The sequence below is a fragment of the Pleurodeles waltl genome, chromosome 10 (assembly GCF_031143425.1).
Source record: "Pleurodeles waltl isolate 20211129_DDA chromosome 10, aPleWal1.hap1.20221129, whole genome shotgun sequence".
In the NCBI taxonomy this organism is placed as follows: domain Eukaryota; kingdom Metazoa; phylum Chordata; class Amphibia; order Caudata; family Salamandridae; genus Pleurodeles; species Pleurodeles waltl.
Genome location: NC_090449.1, coordinates 883,331,031 through 883,343,895, shown reverse-complemented (window position 1 = coordinate 883,343,895; position 12,865 = coordinate 883,331,031). Strand labels below are relative to the sequence as shown.

The 12,865-nt window shown below is 40.6% G+C and overlaps 1 protein-coding gene across 1 annotated transcript in view; it reads right to left on the bottom strand.

The window, feature by feature from the left end:
- LOC138261987 (metalloreductase STEAP4-like) overlaps window positions 1–11,332 on the bottom strand; it is a 230,968-nt gene extending 219,636 nt beyond the window's left edge. Inside the window, exon 1 of the mRNA XM_069211599.1 lies at window positions 11,204–11,332. The gene's annotated coding sequence lies outside the window, so the exon portion shown is untranslated. The remainder of the gene's footprint in view (window positions 1–11,203) is intronic.
- Window positions 11,333–12,865: the final 1,533 nt, after the last annotated feature.

The window sequence follows — 12,865 nt, the reverse complement described above, 5'->3', positions numbered from 1 at the left end:
GTCCAGCTTGAATATATGAAATTGAAAACTGTGGAACATGTGCTTATTTCTAATTCTTATTCTAATCTTCAAAGAAAATGGATTGCCCTGGTTTGTCATCAGACAGGAGTAATCCAATATAAAACTGCTGTGAGAATCTTAAGATCTGACACTAGTGGCACAATAGTATATAATTTGACTAGGTAGCTTTTATTTATGTAGTATGCAAGAATGAATTATTGTGACAAAAAGTACTTGATGCTGGAAACAGAATTAAGCTTCATATGTATGTGTGGAAAACAAGTGTTCGCATATGCATAAATACCTTAACAAATTGGGTATTAACTGGTTTATTGTGTCTAAACTAATCAAAAATAAATGGTCACTTCCACCATCAAAAAGTATAAAGAGTATTTCAACTACCATAATGCACCTTCATAGATGCACTTGAATAGATGCTAAAAGAAAGACCATGCACTGAAGCATGATAAAAGAAAAAGCTTCACATTGTATTCCATGCACTTTCATTGCCTTGCAGTTGGAACACTTTCCCTGATGGACTAACATCTATTTCTTCTTGAAAAGAGCTAAATACAGCTTTCCAAAAAAGTGAATTGGGGCTTAGGTTTTGCATGTAAAATTTCAGAGAAGGAGTGTTTCACATTTCAACTCCCACAGAGTATAATGCCTTAAAGCTAAGGAACAGCTTCAAGCCCCTTGTAAACACCCTTGATAACTAGAGTGAGGGACTTAGGAGCTGAGTGATGTGGACCGGGAATTAAATTCTTCGCACATCCATCTGATTTTTTCCTGGAACTTAGAAGGCTATAAAAAACATTTAAAACAAGATCTGTTTAAAGGAAGGCTGGAAAAGTGTGATGTAATGTGTTTCCAGGAAACCTGGTTGTGCGAAGAACCTGAACCAGTAGATGGTTTTATGAGGCTCTTAGGGGTACAACTCGGCAAGGTTCATGCCGTTCCTTAGGCGGCCTAATTACTCTGACCTCATCTAGAACAGCAAACAGACTCACAGATGTAGAAACTAAATGTTGCTGGATACTTACGTAACAAGTAGAGCTTTATCATAATATTGGAGGGGCTAGACTGCTCATGATAATTAATGTATATATACAACCAGGGATGACACATGATTATGCCATTCAGCGGGGTTGTTTGAGGAAGATCTCGAAGCAATATGTACAGGTAAAACCGAACACTTGATCCTAATGCTGGGAGATTTTAACCATACCAATAGTAGTGATACATTGTATAAAGAGCTGCTTTAAGTCTTTGGTCATTAGCAAAAAAGTAAATTGAAATGCGAGGATGTCTATTTTGCTGTTTTGTTGATTTTCGTGCCACGTTTGATTTGTTGGATCAAAATCTGTTATGGGATATGTTAAAATGTTTGGGGGTTGAGCCTGATCTATTACTGCTCCTTCAGGGTCTGCATTCACAAAATTGCACCCTGGTAATTCTAGATACAAGTGGTTCGCTCTCAAAGAAGATCCCTATGAGGAATGTATTAAGTCAAGAATGTGTTCTAGCCCCATTATTATTTGCTATATTTCTGTCAGGCTTATCAGACTTGATCAAGGAGGGTAAAGGTCTGAGACCAAAAATGGATGGGGTCCAAATCTCCTGCTTTCTATACGCGGATGACCTGGTGATAGTCGATATGACGGAGCTAGGGCTACAAAGAAAATTAGATGCTTTTAGTTTTTACTGTCAAAGGAAAAAACTGGTATTAAATATGGATAAAACTAAAAATTATGGTAATAGGGAAAAAGAAGAGTGTATTTATATACTTTTTGGGAGGATAAAAAGTAGAAAAGGTTCAAAAATACAAATTTCTAGGTATGTGGCTTGACTCTGAATTAAGATGGAAAGAACATATTAAAGCCCTAAAGAACAGAGCTCTAACATCGGTATGGGGGTTAGGACAGTTTAGCAGGAAATATGGGGGACCGTCCAGCCGACCTGTCATTTCTGCTTTTAATGCTATGGTATACCCTCAATTTCAATATGAGGTAGAAGTCCTAAGACTTTTTGGGAAGTTAAGTTTAGGGGCCGAAGAAAGTAAATATGTAAAACGCATGCTATCACTGCCTCCTTCAAGTATGATACAAGCTATAAGGGAGGAGTGTCATATGATGGCCTGGAGTTACCAGGGAATGCAAGCCACATTGAAATTTTGGTTGCGCTTGAGAGATGAGGGAATTTCCAAGATTGCAAGATTGTCTAAAACAGAACTAAAGACAAGTGAGTTACACTGGACATCACAAGTGAAAGGGCCGTTAGGAAAGATATGTGTCCCCTTAGGCATAACCGTAAATCAGTGGCATAGAGAACAAATACCAAAGCAGGAACTGCGTAATAGGAGAAATAAAAGAGCAAGAGAAGCAGATTTAGAGTACCTGGGGAGGAAAAATGTCCACCCAGTTTATGGTAGGTGGGTGGAGGAACGCCGAAAATGTCTCTTATTTAGAGGCCCTACCCAACCCAAGACTAAGAGACGCAGTATTAAAGTTCAGAGTCGGGTTAAGCCTTGACTATATGGACCCCAAAGTAAATGCCTTACTTAAGGATGATGGGGGCCTATGTACATGTGGCCTTTAACAAAAAGGTAGTGCCCAACACATTTTATTGGATTGTTTTTTAGAAGTGCGTAAGAAGGTTTTTTAAACCAATTTTTAAGGAATATAGTATTATAAATCGGGATCAAGCGCTCAAGTTACTAGTAGTTATGAGATTTTTTAATGTAACTTGCACACTGGGCCGATTTTTAATTGAAATACGAGGGGTCTTAGCGGGGCTTACAGGGCCAATGCAAAATGTAAGAATTTAGTATGTGAAGTTTTTAACAAGAGATGGCACTTCCTTAGATGAATGAAGAGTTTACAAATTGCCTTTTTTTTAAAGTAATATTGTATGATAGTAAAGTTTTGTTATATTTGCAGGATTAAAGTAAAAGCACCTCCACTTTATCTAGATTTGTGCCATATGTAAATTATACGTTTTTGGAAGACGTTTTTATAAATAATTTTTAAGGACTACAATATCATAAATCGGGATCAAGCGCTTAAGTTACTGGTAGATATGAGATTTTTTATACGTAACATGCGCGCTGGGCCGATTTTGGCAGGGTTTATAGGGCCGCCGCAAAATGTAAGGAAGTTTATGAAGTTTTGAACAAGAGATGGCATCTTCTTAGAAAAATGAACAGTTTACAATTGACTGTTTTTAAAGGTACATTAAATGTAGGATTAAAGTAAAAGCACCGTCACCTTATGTTTTATTAGAAACAAAATAGGGTTAAGCTGGTATGAACAATGCACTTTGTATTTATCAGGCAAGTGAATCTTGTATGTGGGGTTAGGAAATTATACCGATCCATACTAGGAGGGCATTGTAAATATGAAACGTTATGAATTAATAACATTGTGTGGCTATACACCATGTAACAGATTAACTCTATGAACCATCGTATAGTTTATTGATGTTTTGTACTTTTAAGGTTTTAAGCCAAATAAAGAATTTATACAACAACAACTCCCATTAGAATCTTTGCTTTATGATACAGCAAAAACAGCTGAACAGACTTACTCAAAATTTGCCATGAAAGCAGAATTTTACTCAGAGTGGTTTTCCTTGGTTCAGTGTAAACGTGTTCAATGGTTTTCAAGATGTTGGTGTTTGCAAAAGGGATTAGGTGGAATTCAAAGGTTTTAATTATAGCAATATCTTGACAGAGGAAAATATGTTTTTTGATTTGTCTTAAAGTTTAGTAGCACTTGACAAATTTGCAAAGATTTGACAGTCACATAGCGTTTGAAGGTCACTATTGGTAGTTTTAAATATGTGCAAACCTATCAACCTTGACAAAACTTGTTCTGCAAGCCATATAGCTCAATTCATGTGAATTGCAACTCCTGGGCCCTTTTTGAGGTGGGTTTCTGTGTTTCAAAAATACTATTCATCGATTGAACAGTATGAATGTACACACACACACACACACACACACATAGGTATATGTTTGTGAGTATATGCATGTGTGTATGTTTGTATGTGTGAAACATGGGTTGTTGGTTGAATGGGATGGTAACCCTACTCAAGTAACAGCCACAATCCCTGTCAGGTTGAATCAGAAAAGTCTTTAAATCAACCTGTGCTTAACTCTCTTGTAGCTTGGCACAAACACAGTCAGGCCTATCTAAGAGGCAATGTGTAAAGTATTTTTGCAGCACACAAACAGTAATAAAGTGACAACACAACACAAGAAAAATACCATACCAACTTAAAAGAATATAGTAAATATTAATAAATTAGTTGACACCAAAATGGCAAAACTCCAATCAGTAAAACCAGAGTTATGAATTTCTAAAGTTTAGGATAACAAATAGCAGAAAAATGTGAAAACCTGTGCAACATGAAAGAAAACTATTACTGCACTTGACTGAATGGAAAGGGACTCCACTGAAATTTGAAATTGTTTGGCTGTACTACATCAGTAACATTTAATTTAACAAGTAACACAGAAATTTGGAAGTAATGTTATGTACATAAAGAAACAAACGTGCAAAATGAAAATAAATAGCAAAAGAAACTAATATTGTATTGATATGATCAAGAAAAAAATGAATTGTTCTTTAATCTTAAAAGTGTTATAATGTTTTTGGACTCTCCATCAATTTGTAATATCAATTGTTACAGTGGTTCTTGAATGTAAAAATAGTGCTTAAATGATCAAAGTGCCAACCATAGACATCTAGTCATGCGAGATTGGTTCAAAGTAAAAACCTGTGGCTCAATTCGATGAATTGTCAGTCGGATACAAAAAGTGCATTTGGTCTTTTTGGCGCATACCTTTTAATTTAGTGCCAGTGAAGATGATTTTAAAAAGAAATGTGATTTTTTTGTGATTTTAATGGAAATCATTCCCCAATATTTTACACCACAAAGCTGCACATAACCTACCAAGTGACTCTCCTAATAATCCCAAGATCTTGAAAGAGGTCTGGCAAACTCTAGACAGATATATGTACTACAACAACAGTGGTCCTTCCACTGAACTACACTCCACAATTGTTACATGTCTGGTAGCAATACACCCCACATCACAAAATCTCACTGGGCTCTCCCCACCCCCTCTACCTCCTAGTTCTAATTACCCTTTGCTGTACCACGATCATGACACACCTTTTACAAATCAAAGACAAGCCCTTACAGTATGCATGAAATGTGTCATAATAGAACCATACAACTATTGATCTATGACCAACCATGGATTCTATCAACCAACCAACCTCCTCTGTGCTGCTCGAAAATGCATGATATATACAATACTCCTGATGTTCCATGACACCACAAGGCCACTCTGTAGTACCAACAAGTGCTCCATGCTATCCATGTTTCTTCACCATTGTATCCGAAACAAATGTATATCATGGCTTGTATCATGAACGTCTTACTTTTTCATGTTAAGTGCTGTTGTACCGACAAAACTCCAATAAAACTTGATGGAACAAAAAAAAGTCACTAAGATAGAAGAATTTCAGTGGGGCAATGCTTCAGCAGTGTCTGAGGGAAAGGCATCATCATAGGGGAGCCACTGGATGAAGTGGCTGTGAAGATGTGTGAGAGACAGGGCTGATTGCAGAGGCCCCCTAACTTTTTTGCCCCCATTTTCCACTTTTTGCTGGTGTTTTTCTGACTCTGATAGTGCCCTGGGTACTGCTAACCAGTCCCAGGGCCTGTGCTCTGTGTAAAATCAGTATGCAAATAAGGCTAATTACAATTGGCTAAGTCAACCTACCTATAAGTCCCTAGTATATGGTAGGGCATGTAGGTTTAGGGACCACAGCATAGGTAGTGCACCCATAGGTGCACTGCTGAGGTGCCCAGTGTCATTTTAAAGGCAGGCCTGCCTCGCTGGCTGCTTTTAAATTAAAGTTATATGCAAACTCGACTTTAGAATTAAAAGTAGTTCCAAAGTCATAAACTACCTTATTTTTACATATAAGTCACCCCTAAGGTGTGCCCTATGTGCCCCTAGGGATGGGTGCCATGTAACTATAAGCAGGGACCTTATAAACATAGTTTTATAAGCCCTGGTGAGGTAAAAACAGTCACATTCGTTTCTCCCTCATTGTAGTGAATGGCCTTCATAGGCTAGAATGGGGAGATTTTATTTTAATTTTAAAAGTCCCCTTAAGTGACAGATTCAAAGGGTTTGGTATCAAATTAATTGTTATAATAAATCCCACAACTTCCAGTTGTTGGATTTAATATAACTTGTTCAGGTAAAGAGTTTTAAACTTTACCTGAAAAGTTGCCAATTTCAGCCCTGCATTGTTTTTGCTACTGTGCTCTGATTGGCCAGCCTCTGGCAGCCTGGCCAGGCTGCCTTAATGAGGTGTGAAGTGGCCTGGCTTCACACAAAGAGATGTGTCTGTGAGAGGGGATCTCCCCTCATCAGATGGTGAGGCAGTAAGGGGGAGGGCTGCCAAACTGGTCTCCAAAGGCAGAGAAGGACATTTGGAGCAACTCAGCAACACCCCCACATCCTGCAACCCCAGACAACTAGGTGCCCCCTTGATTAGATTAGGAGAGGGCAGGAGAGGGGTGTGTTTTTGATTTTTAGCCACACCAGTGGGTGGGCTCAGCCAGATGTAACATCCTAAAATCACTTTCAGCCATGATGGATTTTTGAGGAATGTTGCCTCCTGGGATTGATTTTTGCCACACTTCCCAGGAAGTGGTCATCACAGGGGGACGGACCCTGCCCCTGATTGTAGAACCAGGACCCCCCTGTTTTTCACCCAGGAGCAAGGATTAAACTGGCAGACCTGCACCCACACCTCAGTTCCCTACCAGATCCCTACCTGGAAGAACTACAGAAGAAGAAGGACTGCCCTGCTGGACCCCTGGCCTGCACCTGAAGGACTGCACCAACTGCACACTTGGGCTTCACCACAAGAAGGACTTTGCCTGGCTTCAACTGGTTCAAGGAGGGACTCCATGTTTGCGACAGGTGAAAAATTGCTGACCAGAGTCCCCTGCACCAACTCCTGAAGAAATCAACCAGCTGACCACTGTCCAGTGGACGAAAAGGAGTTTGTGCCAGGTGCATTCTGAGAGTTGTAGTCCACACCCCCAAGGAGCATCTCAGAGCTTCTGGAACCTTAGGGTGAGCTGTGGACCCCAAAAGAACCTAAAAAGAACATCTGGGAGAAGACCCAGAAGTTTGGAGAACTTTTGAAAAAAAGCTCCATAGAGGGACCGACCCTCCACGGCAACTCTAGCCGGCTTGCCTCAACCGCGACCCGGCCTGATTTGCAGGTTCGTCCCGGTGAAGAAAATCTCCAAAAAAGAAACTAAGTCCGAAAGTAGAAAGTTGACCGGCACCTCCCAGCCAGTGTGTCCGAGGAGGGCTCCAAGGACGTCGGATCAAGATCCAGGTTTGCCCCGGTCGAAGGATTTTCACCACGAAAAAATTACTAAATCCGAAGGTAAAAATCTCCACGAGGGCTCCCTCATATCCGGAGAAGAGTTCCAGGAGGTTGGATTGGACTGGCAGGCTCGTCCGGCTGAAGAAAATCTTCAGAAAAACGACTAAGTGCGAAGGTAAACTTTTGCCCGAGGCCTCCCGCGGCCTGTAGCCGAGCCGGACTCCATCGCGGTCAGACTTCTACTTTGACTTTGCCCCGGTCGAGGTGCGACTAGATGACCAGATTGGCGCTTTTTGTTTCTAGGCTCTAGAAAACAATAATTCTTTAAAAATTCATATCTCCGGTTCCCCTTATCCGATTTTATTCGTTTGTGTGTCATTTTAAAGATAAAAATATAATCTATGTTTATCAATTGTTTTGGATTTTTAAACTGTTTCCTGTGTTTTATTTAATTACTGTTTTGTGATATTTGAATGCTTTACACTCTGTCTCCTAAGTTAAGCCTTGTTGCTCGTTGCCAAGCTACCAAGGGTTGAGCTGGGTTTAATTTACTGAGACCTAACTGGACCTAAGTGGAGGTTAGTGGTCTGTTGCTAAGTATAGGTACTTACCTGCCCTTACCAATAACCCATTTTCCAACAATGTGTGTGCTCAAACTCAGTCTCTTTTTTGGAAGTCGAAAATCTCTAGTGGGATGGAGCTGTAGTGTACTAGAATGCCACAAGGCAGGATACCCCTTTGGGAAAGGACTGCTGAACAGGATTTGCTGCTGTAGAGAAGAACCTAGTAGGAGCTGCCACAAAGTCAGGTGACCAGCGATGCACCTTGGGTGGATAGACAAGCAGGTTGGTGCCAGCCTTTTCTCACTTTTTAGAGCAGTAGCCAACAAATTTCCTAAGTGCTGGTCTTTGGCTATCTGGGCATCTCCAAGACTGCCACCAAGGATTCAGGACTGGAGGGGCACCTCTTGGGGGGTTAGGACACAGGCTGGGTTCAGGTGTGGGTTCAAGATAGTTGCAGCCTTTTCTGTCCCTGAGGATCTGATCAAGTGGGCAGCTAAAAAGCCCTTGGCGTCACTCTAGTAACCCTGGCTTTAACTAGTGGAACAGTGTTCTAGCAGCACGGCAGGCCTCCGAGAGTTCAAGGCAGGATTCAGGGGACAGAGCAGCCCTTCCAGGTGCAGCAAGGCAGTCCAGTGAGGTACATACCAGGCCACAACAGCAGAGCAGACCCCAGGTGTGGCAGAGCAGTCCTCTGAAGTACACAGCAGGCAACAGCTGTAAGCAGTCCACTAAGAGTCCTTCCACATGTCCAGAAAGTGAACTGAAAGGTGGGTCTGAAGGTACTATTTTTTGACTTGGTGGCTTCTTTGAGGTTGGAGACGTTTCTTAGAGACTTCCCTTTGAAGGGCTTGAAGGTTACTGCTTCCCCTGTCCTGGATGTCTGCATGAACATTACAGGGGTGACAAGTCCTTTGTGTAAAGCAGGGCACAGTCTACTCAGCTGCAAGTGAGGCTATGCCCAGCTCTGCACCCCATCCTGCCCAGTTCGATAACAAGGGTCCCCCCAATGCAGGGGGCCCTGAGCTCCAGGCAGTCCTCTCAGCACATCACCTGGCTTGAAGGCTCTGGAGGGGGCCCCTCCATGTTCTTTGCAGGTGGGCCCTCTCCAATTTCATTAAGCCACTGATCCTGGCAGTTGATGACCCATCAAGGCACACCTAATTCCTCTATTGTGTGGCTGTTGAGAATAAATAAACATTGTCCCACTGCCAACTACACCCAATCAGGTGACCCAGGAATAGGCTACAGGCATCAAACAGGTTAGAGTAGGAAAACGCCACCTTTCTAAAAGTGACATTTTCAAATGTGTAACTTAAAATCCAGCTTTATCATTCAAAAGGATTTTAATTACAATTTCTCAGACACCATACATTAAATGTTGACCTGTTCCCAATCAAAAGGTAGTAGTTATTAAATGTAATGAGGCAACCCAATCTTATTCTATGGGAGAGGTAGGTTTTGAGTAGTGCAAAACGAATTTAGGGGTTTTCCCTACCTGGACATGTAAAACTTAAGTGTACATTTCCAATCTTTTCATTACAATGCACCTTGCCCTTCGGGCTTCCTGGGGCCTTTCGTAGGGGTGACGTATATATGTATTAAAGGGGGAGCTTATGGCTTGGCAAGGGAGTTATATTGTCAAGCTGAATTGGCAGTTTAAAACTGCTTTCAGGCTGGAATGGTAGACCTGGGGCTACTTAAGAGGGTGGCACAATAAGCACTGCGTTCCCACTAGTAGCATTTAATTTACAGGCCCTGGGAATATGTTATACATTCCTACAATGGGCATAGAAGTGAATTAAATATGCCAGTCAGGTGTGTGCCAGTTTTAACCATGTTTAAGGGAGAGAGCACAATTACTTTAGCACTGGTTAGTAGTGGTAAGGTGCACAGAGTCCCGGGGCCAACAAAAAAAAATGTCAGCAAGAAGTGGAGGGTAAAAGCAAACTGTGAGAGAAGACCACCCTACAGCTGACAGGTCCAACTGTATGTATGTAAATTGAGATGATTTTATTGCAAAAAATGCAGTGGTATGAAAACTCATTATTTAATAGTGATCCATAAAATATGAAAAATAATTCATGGGTCCCAGTACAGTGTGGGTTTCATCATCATAATGTATCCCTCATACCATTCTTCAGAGCTTTATCCTTTTCAAGGCCACTTGGATTATGTGGCAACTGAGAGCCAAAATTATGTAACAGGTTTTTTTTTAATATTAAGCAGCAAACAAAGTCAAATTATACAGCATTATGCAACACATTATCTCCGGTATCAGTTTGATGGATTTGAACTATAAACGACATATATTGTTTGGATTCTGCAAATTGTCCGGCAAGTTAAGTAGCAAGGGCATTACATTTATTTATAAATATGCAATGAGCACCACAAAATTGCATAATTCATTGGGCCTGGTTTTAGCCATGAGTCTAGCAACAGTCTATTCACCAAAGTCACAAAAAAAAAAAAATCCGCTTCTATTGAAATCATATTGTTAGATCCACATTTGAAGCTTGGAAGAGAACACTTTCAACAATACCTCCCTTCCACAGACAGTGTTTTTTAACAATGCAAAGCCTTTCTTTTTCTAGAATTCCACGTAGTTATTGTTTTTTTTTTGGGGCGCGCGCACATACACACGCACGCACACACACTTATATATAGCACTTCCACTGCTGGCTTCTTGGCACCAGGTGTAATATGGCAAAGGTAAAAGTGAAAGTAAAGAACATTCACATATACTAATGTCGCCCGACAATGCCACCCAATATTCCTGTAATCATGAATTCCTACGCCTCAAATTTTAATAAAAGAAGTTTAAATGTCATAAATAACTTCTAGCAGAAACTTTGACATCAACCTATTTTCTCACTGAAGGTACAGAAAAGCAATACATCTTCACGTCAACGACGAATAGAAAAAAAAGAATATTTAAAAGGCAGTGACATTTCAGTAAACAAATAGGCTGTGCTCTACTCTACAATGCGCAATTAACAGAATAAACTAATTAGCTAAGGCTTCCACTGTAGCAGTTCAGGCAGTGTTTGCTAAATTCTCAAACTCATTAAAGTAACTTGTTCTAACTTGCGATATTCTGTTTCTGAAAAAATAGAACATTAATTGCTAGATCTTATTTTATTCAGTATACGCGGTGTAAATATTTTGGAGGCTCACAGAAAAATGAAAAACACGAACACGGTGTTTTCTTACCTTGTTCTGTAATAGTCTATCTCTGAAAGAACACGTCAATGTTGCCGCTCGTTAAAACTCTTCAGTCAGCATGTGAACGGGTTGTGCAACAGCCAGTGGGGTGCCGCTGGTAGCTGGGTTTATTTAACCATTACCCCTGCGAATTTCACAACGCTCCAATCCCTCCCATTTTGTGAAAAAGTGTACAACGAATGGGCAAACGTCGTAATGGGAAAATCCAGGGAAATTACAGACGGGTCGCGCACCGGCAAACTCAGGAATTTTCTTTATTCAGTTTTTGACAGCATGTGCTGCAGCTGCCGGAACAGCACACATGTTTTTCATTGTTTTTTTGGGGGGGGGCGGGGGGGGGGGGCTAACAGTAACCACATGTTTAGTAGAAACACATGCAGATTCAAAGTCACTGTCAAGAGTTAGTTTTGTGTGTGTGTGTGTGTCCCAATAAAACCATGGAGCTCAGCCGAACAACATTTTTTATGTAACCACTCGCAAGTGAAGTAATGTAACCAAATAGTTCAGTATGCTAGCTGTAATTCTTTCTAAGACTAACACGACTCCGAGGAACATATTTTTGAAGTAGGCAAAATGGTTGAATGATTTAAAAGTTTTTCACTGGCATGTCTTGTCACCTACAGAGACCATCGCAGCTTTCCATCCTTCAGAGGTCGATACGATTGATACCTCTAAACTGGATACAATGACAGAGGAGTAGCTGGTGTGCAAGGAAGGAAATGGGCCACACTGGCCACTGTTTGGACTGTGAAATACAGCAATAATGTAGATTTTCCTAGTTTATGACAGAAAGTCTTAATTTTATTAAAGACACGGAGGTGAGTATTATGTGTTTCTTTTCTCGCTTTAATAAACAGCAGCAGTCAAGAAGAAATTACAAATTCCATGAGGCTTAACACAGACAGCCAATGGGATTAAAAACGTAGTACAACATATATCAACCAATGGAAATACTCCCATGCCATTGTGATGTCACTTGACTGCTAGCAGCCTTCTTTTCTTGCAACTAAAGTCAATTATTGATGAATAATGGGAATCATGAACAAAGAATAAACAGTGCCATAAGAAATGCAAACACTTCAGAACAAAAGTCCAAAATCCTACAAAGGAAGGAATGTTCCAATAAATCAGGAGGATAAGATCCAGAACTTGAAGGAAGCGGAGAATCCATTTGATGCGATGAGGTCCAACTAGGACGCCATTTGAGTGGCCGGAACTGGCACAGGAAGAAAGGGAGAGAGAACACAATGTTTATACCAGAGGTGGGATAATACTCGCCTCCGTGTCTTTAATAAAATTAAGACTTTCCATCATAAACTAGGAAAATCTACATTTTATGACAAGACCGGAGGCTCCTATTATGCGAGTTTAAAGCATATTAATTACATTAAATGAAACACTATCAACAGGTTTGCAATAAAAAACTCTAAAAGTAGTGTCACTAGACCAGTCTGCAGATTTCAGAATATCCTCTAAAGAGAGCCTGCCCAGAAGGATTTGGAAGCCACAGCCGCTCTGTAAGAATGAGCTCCAAATCTGGAAATGTCAATACCTGCTAAGGACATAATCCATCTAACCCAACGAGCTAACGTAGCAGACAAAACCGGGTTATAGGGTTTCCTGAAAGATATAAGAAGTTGGGAGGAGGAT